We start from the raw sequence: 15,543 nt of genomic DNA on the forward strand, positions 1-15,543 counted from the left end.
AAATTGACAAGTTGATTCTAAAATGCATATAAAAATGCAAAGGACCTAGAACAGTAAAAATACTTTTGAAAAAGAAGAACAAAGTTGGAGGACTTACAGTTCAAAATTTCAAAACAAATTATAAATCCACAGAAATCAAAGCAGGGTTCTGGAATAAAGATAGACATAGATCAATGGAACAAATTGAGAGACCAAAAATAAACTTACATTTATGGGCAGTTGATTTTCAACAAAGGTGCCAGAACAATTCCATGGAGAAAGAATATTATCTTCAACAAATGATTCAGGGACAATTGGCTATCCACATAACAAAAGATGAATTTAGGTACTTACTTCACACCATTTAATATAACTCAAAATGAATCATGGACTAAATGTAAGAGCTAAAATTACAAAATTTTTAGAAGTAAACATAAGAGAAAGTCCTTGTGACCCTAGTTAGACAAAGAGTCCTTAAATATAACATAAAAAGCACAATCCATAAAAGATAAATTGCATCAATACTAAAAATTTTTTAGTTTAAGAAGACATCATTTATAACAGAAAATAACAACCACAATGTTGTTGACCACAATGGGGAGAAATTGGAACCCTTGTGCACTGTTGCTGGGAATGTAAAATGGTGCAGCTGCTATGGTAACCAATATGGATGACTGCTCAAAAAAAAAAAATTAACTTCTGGAAATATACCTGAAGGAACCAAAAACAGTCTGTGAAAAAGATATCTGTGCTTCCCCCCTCCATGTTCATAGCCATAGTATTTACAATAACCAAGACACAGGAGAAACCTAAGTGTTCCTGAACGGATGAAGGGATACATTAAGTTGTAATACTAAGTGTATACACACAGTGGAATATTATTCAACAATGAAAAAGAAGGAAATCCTGCCATTTGTGACAACATGGGTGGACTTTGAGGACATTATTCTAAGCAAAATATGTCTGACAGAGAAAGACAAACACTATAGGATCTCACATATACATGAGAAAAAGAAACTTACAGAAAAACAAATCAGATTTGTGGTTTTCAGAGGAAGAGGATGCGGGGGGGTAGGAATTGGAAGACGGCAGTAAAAAGACACAAACTTCCAGTTATAAGATAAATAAGTAAGTACTAGGGATGTAATGTTCAGCAAGATAACTATAGTCAACCCTGCTGTATGGTGTATATGAAAGTTGTTAAGAGAGTAAATCCTAAGTGTTCTAATCACAAGGGGGCAAAACCCTTTTTAATATTTTCTTTATTGAATCTACATGAGATATAGACAATGTGGTAATTATTTCACAATATATATAAGTCAAATCAGTATGCTGTACACCTAAAAATGATGTAGTGTTATATGTCAATTATCTATAATAATAAAAGCATAATATGCTAATTAGACAGCACAGCCGAACTACCTTCCAGATGTCATTCTGGTCGTCCTCCGGGACGACCTTCCCAATGAAGCCATGGCGATGGGGGCTGAGGCAGAGGCGGTTAGTGGTGATCAGGCAGGCAGGCGAGAAGTTGGAGCAATAAGGCAGGCATGCAGAGTGGTTAGGGGCGATCAGGCTGGCAGGTGAGTGGTTAGGGGCAATCAGGCAGGCAGGTGAGTGGTTAGGAGCCAGCAGTCCTGGATTGTGAGAGGGTGCAGGCTGGGCTGAGGGCCCCCCCCACCCTCACCATGCACAAATTTTGTGCACTGGGCCTCTAGTATCTCAAGAAAACTGACAAAAAGAAAAGGTGTGAAATAAATAATTGTAGAGAGTGGGAAATCAAATTGATCAGAAACGTGGAGAATTACCCAAAAGTGTTGAGGGCTGATATGATGTTGATAATCATAGTCTGCTGGAAGTATTTTTTAAAAAGCCCTGGCCGGTATGGCCTAGTAGTTAGTTGGGCATCATCCCATGTACCTAAGGGCTGCTGGTTCGATTCCCAGTCAGGACACATGCCCGGGTTGCAGGTTGGATCCCTGGTAGGGGTTGTGATCAATGTTGTGCTCACACATGGATGCTTCTCCCTTCCTCTCTTTCTAAAAATCAATAACTATTCTAAAAACAAAACAAAAAAACAAAAAAACTCTGGAAAATGGAAAACAAATGGCATCAAATTGAAAGACAAAATCAGAACCTAAAATAAATCAGAAAAAAGACTGACTTGAAGGTTCTCCCACCCCAGAGGAAGTGGGCACGGGGAAATAGGAATGAGACCGGAGTAGGACAACTGATAAGATAACCAGCCCCGCTTCTGCCTCCAGGTAAGAGCAGTAAGTGGGAGGGTAAGCACCTGGGAGAGAGAGCCAGGCATCCCAGTGCCCATGGCAATAATGTGGTTGTCCCCAATCCCAGAAGACTAATAAACCACCCCCCATCCAGCAGCAAGTCTCTTTCCTAAAATTGCAGCAACAATATGCCATACACAGATCCTGCACTCACACGCGGGCTGATATGGAATTTCAAAAATTGAGATGAATGCCCAGCGCAAGAATGTCAAAACATTTGAGGAAAATTCTAACATCCAAAAGGAGAAACACCACATATCAAAAAAGAGGGAAATGCCCTGGCCGGTTTGGCTCAGTGGATAGAGTGTCGGCCTGAGGACCGAAGGGTCCTGGGTTCCATTCTGGTCAAGGGGCATGTACCTTGGTTGCGGGCTCGATCCCCAGTAGGGGGCATGCAGGAGGCAGCTGATTGATGTTTCTCTCTCATCGATGTTTCTGACTCTCTATCCCTTTCCCTTCTTCTCTGTAAAAATCAATAAAATATATTAAAAAATAAAAAGAGGGAAGTAACGCCTGAGGAAATAGAACTATCAGACCAAACAGAACATGTCGTGGTTCCCCTTGCCTCTGAGCGAGGGCGAAGAATCAGGCTCAGAATGCCTTACACTGAGCCTTGGCTTTGACATTCACGAGCCAAGAATTTGCCTCTATTGGATTCTGTGACAATGAGAAAGGGTTACATACTGGACAAAAACGCAGGGGTTTAAATATCAAAATATTTTCCCAGCATACCAAACAAAAGATTATGTTATAAATGTTACAATATTAAATGTAACAAACAGTAGAATTCAAGGTGAAAAGCACTAAGAAGGACAAATAGTGATATTTCATATCAATAAAAGAACAATTAACAAAGAAGTACTGAATTTTTACATATCTCACATCAGAGCCTATAAAGCAAAATCTAATATAAACATCAGACTTCTGAGTAAAGATGTATTTCCTCCTTCAATCCCTAACGAGATGAGCAATAAATGGTGACTACACACACACTGACACATCATTGTCAGCCAAGCTAGACTGGTGCCCAAGAAAATAACCAGATTTGTCCCGAGCCAATGGAGAGGTCCAACTTAGCTCAGATCCCGCCTTCCCCTCTATTCTCAGGAGCTTTACTGGTAAACTGATAAGATCCTGAGAAGTCTTGTTAATGCCATCAAACCAGGTGTGATCCAACCTGAACGAGAATCCTTATGTCTGACCTCTCCCGGCAAAGAGGTAGTACATATGGCTCAATTTTATGGCTTGTTTGATTCAAGATTCGAATGAGGTCTACACACAGCTATTTAAAGCAAGTAACAGGGCCTTACACATTAAAAACAAAAATATACGTATCCCTTGATCTAGTGAGCCTGTCCTAATAATCTAAGGATGAATCTGTCAGAATATGTATTGTGGCATTATTGGTAATAACCAAAACTTGAAAGCAACCTAAATGTCCATCAACGGGGGAAGATGAATAAATGTGTGTATCAAAGTATGGATAACTACGTTGCTATTAAAAAGTCAAGTTGGCCTCCCTGGTGTGGATAGACCCATGCAGGGGTTGTGGGCTTGGTCCCCAGTAGGGGGCGTGCAGAAGATAGTGGATCAATGATTCACTCTCGTTGATGTTTCTATCCCTCTTTCTCTCCCTTCCTCTCTCTGAAATCAATAAAAACATTTAAAAAAAAAAAAGTCAAGATGGGCTCTGGCCGGTTTGGCTCAGTGGATACAGCGTTGGCCTGCGGACTGAAGGGTCTCAGGTTCGATCCCGGTCAAGGGCATGTACCTTGGTTGCGGGCACATCCCCAGTAGGGGGCGTGCAGGAGGCAGCTGATCGATGTTTCTAACTTTCTATCCCTCTCCCTTCCTCGCTGTAAAAAATCAATAAAATATATTTTAAAAAATAAAAAATAAATCAATAAATAAAATAAAAAGTCAAGTTGGATCTCTAGCTAGTGGTCTGGAGGGTTCCCCTAATGAATTAAGCAAGAAAGAATAAAGTAACTGAGAAATACGATCTCACTTTTGCCTCTTTTCCTCCCTCCCTCCTCCCCAGAGGCGAGGGGAGCAAGGAGGAGCACCGCTGGGGGAGGATGGAGGGAGGGAAGGAGGCGCCGAGGAGGAGCCTGTAGCCAAGGTACGTGCCCTTGACCAGAATTGAACTCAGGACCCTTCAGTCCACAGGCTGACACTCTATCCACTGAGTCAACCAGCTAGGGGAATTTTATATATTTATTCATATGTGTATGTACATGTTTCTGAATACCTTTGTAGATATTTACATGATTATGGAGAAAAATTTGTGGGCTTACACACCTTTTCAAAGGACATTGGTTACATGATAGTGCATAAGGGAAGAGGAAATAAGAATAAAAGCAGAGTAGCAAAACAGAAAGTTATTTATGGTATGGGAAATGTAGAAATCAAAACTCTTGAAACTAATCATAGTGCATGCCAATTATAATTTTATAAAACCCTAGTCATAATATTGCTGCAAATATAGGAGAATGAATATGTAGTGACAAGGTTAAATAAAAACTCAAGTGTTAGATTTTTATCTTATACATTTTTCACAATAAAGAGTGGAAAAAAGAAAAAACAGATTAACATTATATATATGAGTGTGTATATATACACTCATAATGCTCAAATAAGTACATATTAGGACAATTAACAGCCAACCAATTTTTGTCTGTTTCATTTTGCCTATTGAAAATGCTAATGCAGAAAATGTCTGTTTGGAGAACTGTGTTGTACAAAATGGTGTTAGCAACTCCAGTTCTTTGCTAACACCAGGCAGACCTCATACTTGGTCCAAACTGCCCCCCACGCATTCCTGGGATGCCTGGTTTAGTGCAGTGTCACCAGAAACTCCTGTAAAACTCAGGCTGACATTGTGGCCCTTAATGCAATTTGGCCTGAAGTGTTCCTAGTCCAATTATTACTCAAGTCGGCAATGTAAAACTTCTCCACTCTACATTTTCTACTGCACTTACTGCTGCTGAACACGCTGTTAGGTACAAAGGCAGGATTGATGCCATTCACCCTCCCCCCAATCTTTGTCTACATTCCTCTGATTGAATGGATTGCTTTGTGCACAGATTCTTTTGAACTCTGCCTCCCCAGGCGTCCACCAGTCCCATAGGTGAGCTGGCTCAATTCTCCCACTCCTCCCCTCCATTCAATTTAAAGTCATAAGCTACCATAATGCCAACTGTTCTTCCAACAGTATGTACCAACTCAGACAATTGTAAACAGAAATATAAAACCAGTATTAACATTGCGTGGCCATAAAATGATTGCAAATGAGCGTTTAATTATTTTTTAACTACAGGCCTGGTGCACAGATTCGTGCAACAGGGGAGCGGGGGGCGGGGGGGGGGGTCCCTCAGCCTGGCCTACGGGGATAGGGCCAAAACTGGCTCTCCAACATCCCCTGAGGGGTCTCGGATTGCGGGTGGTTCTCAGATGACGCATCCCAGAATCAGGCTCCCTCCTCTCTGGTTCCGGGTGCCGTCACCTGAGAACCACAGCTGCCAAGTCACCCCAGAGCAGCAGCTCCTGCGTTGAGCAACTGTCCCCTGGTGGTCAGTGCGCGTCATAGCTGCCAATTGGAGCATTTGCTCCCAGGTGGCCATTGTATGTCATAGCGATCTGTCGGACAGTTGGATGGTCAGACGGTCACTTAGGGTTTTATATATAGAGATACTATTATTCACTTGAAAATTACAAAATTATTATTTTTCTTTTTTCCCCCCATAGAATTTTCAGACTCCAGGAGGTCTGAGTACCCAACCAGAGAGGGAGATTTAGGGTTTTCTGCACTTTTTTGATGAGAGCAGCTAGGATGGGAAATAACGACAATTGAGCCTGAGAGCTAAACTCTAACGTAAAGTCTATTGGCCTTGCAATTAGGAGCAACTATTAGTTCCTCCTTTATTCCTTCTCATTTTTCCCCTTGGACCATTCCCCCATTACACAAAACTGTTTTTAAAAGTTTGGCGAGAATTCCGCTTTAAATCAGCAATTCCACTTCTAGAAACCTAACTTAAAGAGATATTTGGTTCAGAGCACAAAGAAGTAAGTACAAGAATGTTTGAAACAGCAGTATGCTATTTAAGTATCCTACATGTTCATTATTAGGGACTAATTGAATAAATTATCCAAGCAAGGCAATACTTTGCTCAATAAATGTTAGCTATTCATACACATTCTACTAACAGCTATTGAAAAAAATGAACAGCCGAGGAGAAAAATAAATAAATGTGTATGAACAGACAATTAAAATAAAACTACAATTGTCCAATGAGCATTTAAAAAATATCCCAACTATATTCATAATAAATTAAATGCAAATTGGAACATGATAGCACTTTTTTTCATTGTTTTATTGCTTAAAATATTACAAAGAGTATTACATATGTCTCCTTTTTTTCCCGCCCTTGACAATCCCATGGCCTCCCCTACCCCCAAGTATCTTATGTCCATTGGTTATGCTTATATGCATGCATACAAGTCCTTCGGTTGATCTCTTACCCTCCCCTCCTGCCCCCCAACCCTCCCCGGCCTTCCCGCTGTAGTTTGACAGTCTGTTCGAGGCTGCTCTGCCTCTGTATCTATTTTTCTTCATAAGTTTATAATGGTCTTTATTATCCATAAATGAATGAGATCATGTGGTATTTTTCCTTCATTGACTGGCTTATTTCACTTATCATAATGCTCTCCAGTTTCATCCATGCTGTTGCAAATGGTAAGAATTCCTTCTTTTTTACAGCAGCATAGTATTCCATCGTGTAGATGTTCCACAGTTTTCTAATCCATTCATCTACTGATGGGCACTTAGGCTGTTTCCAGATCTTAGCTATGGTGAATTGTGCTGCTATGAACATAGGGGTGCATATATCCTTTCTGATTGGTGTTTCTGTTTAAGATAGCACTTTTAATTTATTTGATTGGCAACAACTAAAAAGATTGGTAACCAATGCTTGTGGAATTTTGGGAAACAAACATTCTCAACACTTTTGTTGGAATGTTATTTGACGCAACCTTTCTGGATGACAATTTGGTAATTTCTATCAACATATAAAACACATTTACCTTTGCCCTAAATGGTTTGGCTCAGTGGATAGAGCGCCAATCTGTGGACTGAAAGGTCCCAGGTTCGATTTTGGTCAAGGGTATGTACCTTGGTTGTGGGCACATCCCCAGTAGGGGGTGTGCAGGAGGCAGTTGATCGATGTTTCTCTCCCATTGATGATTCTAAATCTCTACCCCTCTCCCTTCCTCTCTTTAAAAAATCAATAAAAACAAACAAACAAACAAACAAAAACACATATACCCATTAACCCAGGCCCCAGGACTTAAGAATTTCTCTGTGGCTATGCTAGCAAGATTTGTTAAGATAAGCACAAAGATGCTCATATAGCCGTGACCGGTTTGGCACAGTGGATAGAGCGTCAGCCTGCAGACTCAAGGGTCCCAGGTTCAATTCCGGTCAGGGGCATGTACCTTGGCTGTGGGCATATCCCCTGTGGGGGGCGTGCAGGAGGCAGCTGATCGATGTTTCTCGCTCATCGATGTTTCTAACTCTCTATCCCTTTCCCTTCCTCTCTGTAAAAAATCAATAAAATATATTTTTTAAAAAAGATGCTCGTATAGCATTATTGATAATAGAAAAATAAAAACCACACAACAAACAAATATACAAAATCCTACGAACAAGCAGAATATCCATCATGGGGAACTCGTTAAATAAACTGCAGCACATTCTAACAAGTGACTTTTCATGCAGGGGTTTAAAAGAGAAAGATATATTTATCTTGTAGTTAGGGAATGGTTCCCAAGATATATTAAGTGGGGAAAAAGCAAAGTGAATAACTGTGTGTAGTGTGATCTTTTTTTTTCTGAAAACAAAGAGATAGAAAGAAATGCGTATAGATAGTAATTTCACATGTTTTGAAGGATTCACAAAAGCCCTATTGATTTAGGTAGTTAGCCTTGGGAAGAGCTAGGACAGGGAGGCTGACTTGCAGTTTTCACTTTTTATTTTGTAACTTCTTGCAGTGTGAATTTTCTAGTCTCATAGCTGTTTCTTTTACTTTTACAAACTGTTCATTGTAGGATATCAGGGATGGGAGAATGTGATAACTTTTGTTGGCTTCTTTGTGCTTTTCTATAAAAGAAGAGTAAATGTCATACTATTTTAAGAATATTTTTATGAGCCAATAACATGGATAATGTAGATCTATATTCACAGACACACAAAACTGTAAAGACATATTTCTCTTAATTTAAGAAAGCCAATTGCAGCCCTAACCGGTTTGGCACAGTGGATAGAGCGTTGGCCTGCAGACTGAAGGGTCCCAGGTTAGACTCCGGCCAAGGGCATGTGCCTTGGTTGCGGGCACATCCCCAGTGGGAGGTGTGCAGGAGGCAGCTGATCAATGTTCCTCTCTCATCGATGTTTCTAACTCTCTATCCCTCTCCCTTCCTCTCTGTGAAAAATCAATAAAATATATTTTTTTAAAAAAAAAAAAAGAAAGCCAATTGCAATACAACAGGCATAGTATGATCTCACTTCCATATAAAATGATGTACACACGTGCACCTGTGCAGACTGACCCTTCGGAGAGATCTGAAAAGGTGCTAGCGAAGTGTGATGTGTTTACACACGCTGCTTTGTAACCATCCTGAATTGCTTGAATTTCCTCAAAATTGGGATGATTCATCTTTGGATGTCGAAGATAAAGCGAAATTTTTACAAAGACTTTAACATCGACTTGAGAGCTTGGCAAACTAGAAGCTGGTAGGGGGATGGGGAAAGGAAAAGAAAGGAATTTATCTGAAATGATGTACACCGAGTGGCTCCCTACGAAAGCCGTCCAGAAACGCTGGTAGTGACGGGCAGTGGGAGATTCTACTGGAACCCGGCAGGGGACAGAGTGTTCCAGGGAAGGGGCGGGACTGAGCAGCCAGCTTCAGCAGAAAACAAAAGCGGGTCCACAGGCACCAACCTGCCATATAATGAAAAGAAGAAAATGAGAGAAAAAGACCTTTCTAAGATGCATATCTACTCAAAAAATCCCCATTAATTAGATAGGAACGCTTATTGCTTGGAACATTTTTACCGTAAATGATGGTTTCACATTTCTATACTAAAGCAGACTGAATCTTTGGATAAAGCAAAAAATATGTCATTTTGATAAGTACATATGAATACAGGTAAATATAAGAAAACTCTAGAAGAGCAAACACAGGAGCACTGAGGAGGGGGCATTGGATCCAGATGGAGGAGGTGGTCAAAGGGGCCTTTAACCTGTTCTATAATAATAAAAGCTTAATATGCTAATTAGACCGGACATCCTTCCGGATGACCTTCCAAATGAAGCCAGATGAAGCCTGGGTTCCAGGTGTCAGAGGGAAGGCGGTGCTGGCAGCCAGGGGACGGAAAGCCTACTCTTGCATGAATTTCGGGACTCTAGTTGTTTAATAAAAGGAAAGTAGTCACATATTTTTATTGCGTTAAAATGTAGATAAAACTTGCCATTATACCCATTTTAGGTGTACAATTCAGTGGCATTAGAACAGTCACAATATTGTACAGCCAGCACCGCTATCCATTTCCAGAACTTTCTTGTTGTTGTTGTTAGTCCTCATCCGAGGATATTCTTCCATCGATTTTTTTTAATTAAATCTTTATTGTTCAGATTATTACATTTGTTCCTTTTTTTTTCCCCCCATAACTCCCCTCCTCCCAGTTCCCGCCCCACCCTCCGCCCTCACTCCCCACCCACTGTCCTCATCCATAGGTGCACGATTTTTGTCCAGTCTCTTCCCACATCTCCCACGCCCCTTTCCCCCCCAAGAATAGTCAGTCCATTCCCTTTCTATGTCCCTGATTCTATTATAATCAACAGTTCATTCTGTTCATCAGATTATTTATTCACTTGATTCTTAGATTCACTTGTTGATAGATGCATATTTGTTGTTCATAATTTGTATCTTTACCTTTTTCTTCCTCTTCCTCTTCTTAAAGGATGCCTTTCAGCATTTCATATAATCCTGGTTTGGTGGTGATGAACTCCTTTAGCTTTTCCTTATCTGTGAAGCTCTTTATCTGACCTTCAATTCTGAATGATAGCTTTGCTGGATAAAGTAATCTTGGCTGTAGGTTCTTGGTATTCATCACTTTGAATATTTCTTGCCACTCCCTTCTGGCCTGCAAAGTTTCTGTTGAGAAATCAGCTGACAGTCGTATGGGTATTCCCTTGTAGGTAACTGAGTTTCTTTCTCTTGCTGTTTTTAAGATTCTCTCTTTATCTTTTGCTCTTGGCATTTTAATTATGATGTGTCTTGGTGTGGTCCTCTTTGGATTCCTTTTGTTTGGGGTTCTCCGAGCTTCTTGGACCTGTAAGTCCATTTCTTTCACCAGGTGGGGGAAGTTTTCTGTCATTATTTCTTCAAATAGGTTTTCAATATCTTGGTCTCTCTCATCTTCTGGCACCCCTATAATTCTGATGTTGGTATGCTTGAAGCTGTCCCAGAGGCTCCTTACACTATCCTCGCATTTTTGGATTCTTTTTTCATTTTGCTTTTCCGGTTGGATGTTTTTTGCTTCCTCGCATTTCAAATCATTGACTTGATTCTTGCGCTCCTCTGGTCTGCTGTCGGGCGTCTGTATAATATTCGTTATTTCAGTCTGTGTGTGCTTAATTTCTAGTTGGTTCCCCAATATAAGATCGAGGGTCTTATTAGTTTTCGTGTAGATCTCATTAAGTTTATCGGCAGCTTCTAAACAGTTCTTGAGAGACCTTAAAAGTGTGGTTCTGAACTCTATTTCTTCCATTGACAATTTTGTCCTGTTTCTTTGTCTCCGCATTTTGTTATGCTTCCTTGGTGCACCCCCTAGTGGTCTTTGTTCGCAGTCTTATAGATAAATCTTGATTGTTGTAGCTAATTCCAGGGAGGGTTTGACCTCCAGGCCAAGTGGCTATGAGAATCAGCTGTGTCAGCAGTGAGAGAACTTCTGTCCTCTAGGGAGGTGCTAATCTAGCCTTTGCCTGAGGCTATCCGGCAAATGCCTCTGTGCAGGGCTTGGGCGGGGCGGGTCGCACAGGATCAACAGGGTGGGCCGGAGAGAGCAGTTATGGCGGCTCTCAGTCCTGTCCCCAGGGGCTCTGCCTCTCTGAGTCCCAGCACCCGCTGCAAAGCTCGGAGAGAAAGCTGCACTCGCTCTGACCGAAGCCAGACAGTCCCGCTTCTCCCGTTTGAGTCTGGGTCCCTAAAGACTCGCCCGGATCTGGTGCTCAGAGTCTGCGACTCCCTCCCGATTGAAAACAACAACCGCGCCCTCCGCTGCCAGCCCGCTCCGCGCACTCCGCACCTCAGAATTTGACTTCAGCACTGCGCCTCCTCTGAGTGTCCGTATGCGTTTCTCTTTCCTCCTAGTTGTAGGACTTCCACTCAGCCAGCGTTCCTGTGGTTCTGGGTGATGTCCCTTCCGTTTTTTGGTTTCACTTTTGAAGTAGTTGTTCAAAGCAGCAAACTCCGGCGTTAACCTATGCTGCCATCTTGGTTCTCTCTCGGCCTCTCTTCCATCGATTTTTAGAGAGAGTGTGAGAGGGAGAGACAGAGAGAGAATATCGATGTGAGAGACACATCGGTTGGTTGCCTCCTGCACACGTCCCTACCAGGGACCGAGCCTGCAACTGAGGTACGTGCCCTTGACTGGAATCGAACCGGGGTCCCTTCAGCCCACAGGCCGATGCTCTAGCCACTGAGGGAAACTGGCCAGGCCATTTCCAGAACTTTTCATCATCCCAAATGGAAATAACTCTCCCTCCCTCCAATCCCTGATAACCTCTATTCTGTTTTCAGTCTCTATGAATTGCCTATTGTAGGTCCCTCCTATAAGAGAATCATGCAGTATGTGTCCTCTTGTGACTGGCTTATTTCCGTTAGGGACAACGTCCTTGAGTTTCACCCGTGTTGTGGCATCTGTATAATAAAAGCCCAGCGACCGTTATGGCGGAACAACCAGAACAACCGGTTGCCATGATGCACACTGACCACCATGGGGCCGATGCTCAATGCAGGAGCTGCCCCCTAGTGGTCAGTGCGCTCCGACAGTGGGAACACCGCTCAGCCAGAAGCCAGGCTCATGGCTGGCAAGCACAGCAGAGGTGGTGGCAGCTAAGTAGCAGCGAGCCTGCCCCAGCCAAGCGGCAAGGAGTGAGCAGGCAGGTGGTTAGGAGCGAGAGGTCCCCTCCCGCACGAATTTCATGCATTGGGCTTCTAGTATGTCATAATGTCCTTCCTTTTAAAGGCTGAAGAGAATTCCATTGTGCAGGTAGACCATGTTTTACTTATTCTTTCATCTGCTGATGGACACGGGTGACTTCCACCTTTTGACTATGATGAGTAATGCTGATATGAAGATTGGTAGATAAGTGTGTTTGCATCCTTGCTTTCAATGCTTTGGGGCAAATACCTAGGAGTAGCATTGCTGGGTCACATGGTAATTGTATGCCTGCCTTTTTGAGAACCTGCCAAACTATTCTCCACAGCAGCTGTACCATTTTACGTTCCCACCAACAATGCATGAGGGTTCTAATCTCCCCACATCATCACCAACACTTGTTTTCTGTTTTTTTAAATAGCCAATGGGTGCAAAATGGCAGCTCATTGTGGTTTCGATGTGCATTTTCACATATAATTTTCTCATGTATAAATTTTTAATTAAAATTATTTTAAAGCCTAGCTGGTTTTGCTCCGTGGATAGAGCATCAACCTGCAGACTGAAGGGTCCTAGGTTCGATTCTGTTTCAAGGGCATATGCCCAAGGTTTCAGGTTCCATCCTCAGTTAGGGGGGTGCAGAAGGCAGCCGGTCAGTGATTCTCTCTCATCATTGATGTTTCTATCTCTCTCTCCCTCTCCCTTCCTCTCTGAAATCAATAAAAATATATTACAAAAAATTACTTTAAAAAAGACAGTAAGGGATAAGGATTTGTTTTCTTCATTCACAAACAAGGATACCAGCTTCACTGCAAAGTTCTGTGAGGATAGAGGCCATGGCTGTCTTTCTCACTGTTACATCCTCAGCCTGAGCAAATCGCCTGGCACCCAGCAGGCACTCAATAAATCAATATTCATTGGATGAATAAATAACTGTGTTAGGCTCTCAGTTTACATGGGATTAATGTATGATGTGAAGGTAATAAGTCTATGAAGAAGACATGAAAAACACACACACAAATATTATTCAGCCATAGAAAAGAAGGAAATCCTACCATTTGCAACGACATGGACAGACCTTGTGGGCATTATGCTAAGTGAAATAATTCAGACAGAGAAAGACAAATACTGTATAGTCTCACTTATATGTGGAAACTAAAAACATCTAGCCCTGGCTGGTGATCTCAGTGGTTAGAGCATCGGCCCACACACCGAAGAGTTCAATGTATATGTGTACCAAAACATCACATTGTACACCTTAAACTTACACCATGTTATATGTTAATTATATCTCAATAAATCTGGAAAAAAATAAGTCATCCCCCAGAAAAAAAGAAAAGCAAAATACACATACATACTAATTTCTATAAAAGATACCATCATTTTGGAAGTCTAGAGTAAACAGCATATTTCAAGACAGATCCAGGATGGCCAAGAGGGCATAAGTGGCACTACTGACAGTTTTAAGACAAGCAACCTCAGGGCCGGTATTCATCCACCTGGGTTGCCAGATAAGGACAAGATACTTTTCAGGTGTACTCATATTTCACAACCAGGAACGCTGTCTTTCCTGAGTTTCAGGCAGGATGGCGGATGAAAATGATATATACAATCAAGCTATTGTACCCCTGACTTCATAACACTATTTTTATACTTGAAAGTCAGCAACTAATATTAATCACTTTATCATAAAATCTGCAAAAAAAGTAGATATTTGAATTGTTCTTTTTTTCAACCCTCACTTGAGGATATTTTTCCCATTGCTTTTTAGAGAGAGTGGAAGGGAGGGAGACACACATACACACACATGGGGAGAGAGAGAGAGAGAGAGAGAGAGAGAGAGAGAGAGAGAGAGAGAGAAAGAGAGAGATTGGTTGCTGGAGTATGTGCAACCCAGGTATGTGCCCTTGACTGAGAATCAAACTAGCTACCTTTCAGTGTGCAGGCCAACACTCCAACCACTGCCCAACGCTGCCCAGGGCTGAAATTTTCTTAATTAGTTCACCTCTCCATGGATGAACGTTACCTTTTATAGATGGCAACCATCCATTGCTTCTCTACAGCTGAAGAAGATGGGGACCATTCAACATGTTCCCCAGTCCCTTCTTCCACAAGTTTAAAGGGCAGCAAACAATTCCTCTCCCCACTCTGCAAGCTGAGAATTTGTCTGCAAGTCACTGAACCATTGACCTGGACAAGCCCCGATGCCCTTAGGGGTGAGGAAGGGAGAGGAGAGGTAGTTGGTGCTGAGAGAGGGGCACCAAGGTGGGAGCTGCCTGCATTTCCTTCTTGAATTGTGCATGGAACTCTCCAGGAGTCAGCTGGAGAACACAGAAGGCGTCAACTAGAGAGCACAGGAGGCGGCTGAGCCTTGAAGCTTCTGCTGGCACTCCCCAGGAAGCCCCTCCACACAGTGATCCCCAACAACAAGATTGCCCCTGGCAGGAACGGGTGAGGATGTCCAGGAGAAAGGGACTGAGGCTCACCTCTCCTGGGTTGAGAGTGCACAGGGGAGGCCCCAGAAAGCAATGATGTGTCCAAAATAAGAAAGCTGGCATCTGGACTCCTGACTCATTGGGAAATCTGTTACTGAAGTAGCAGTGAGAAGCAGAAAGAGAACAAACAACTCTTCATGGGCAGTCTTGCTGAGAACATTCTTTCCCCCTCCTCCTCATCCCTACTTGGGAGGAGCAAGAGCCAAGCGAAGAGGAAGGGAATGACATTACCACCCCCTCCACTAAAAGCTGCTGTAGCCAGGAGCCCACCTGCACCAGAATGAGAAGAGCTATGAATATGAAATTAAATATTTAAATGGGGCAGATGGGCAAGCCTAAGTCATCATACTTGGAATGAGACTGTAGTAGCTACTGAGAGTGACTGCACAGTTATGGGACCAGCGTAGGATATTTCTAAGGAAATCTGCTGTGCAGGGAGCAAGATGATTTGCTAGAGACAGTGGGGATGGTTAATGGAGAAAAAAAAATGAAATTGTTTCATATACTATATATATATCTCACAAGTTAAGGCATATAAAACTGGTTATATACTTATCATCTA

The sequence above is a fragment of the Myotis daubentonii genome, chromosome 5, assembly GCF_963259705.1.
Source record: "Myotis daubentonii chromosome 5, mMyoDau2.1, whole genome shotgun sequence".
NCBI classification, from domain to species: Eukaryota; Metazoa; Chordata; class Mammalia; order Chiroptera; family Vespertilionidae; genus Myotis; species Myotis daubentonii.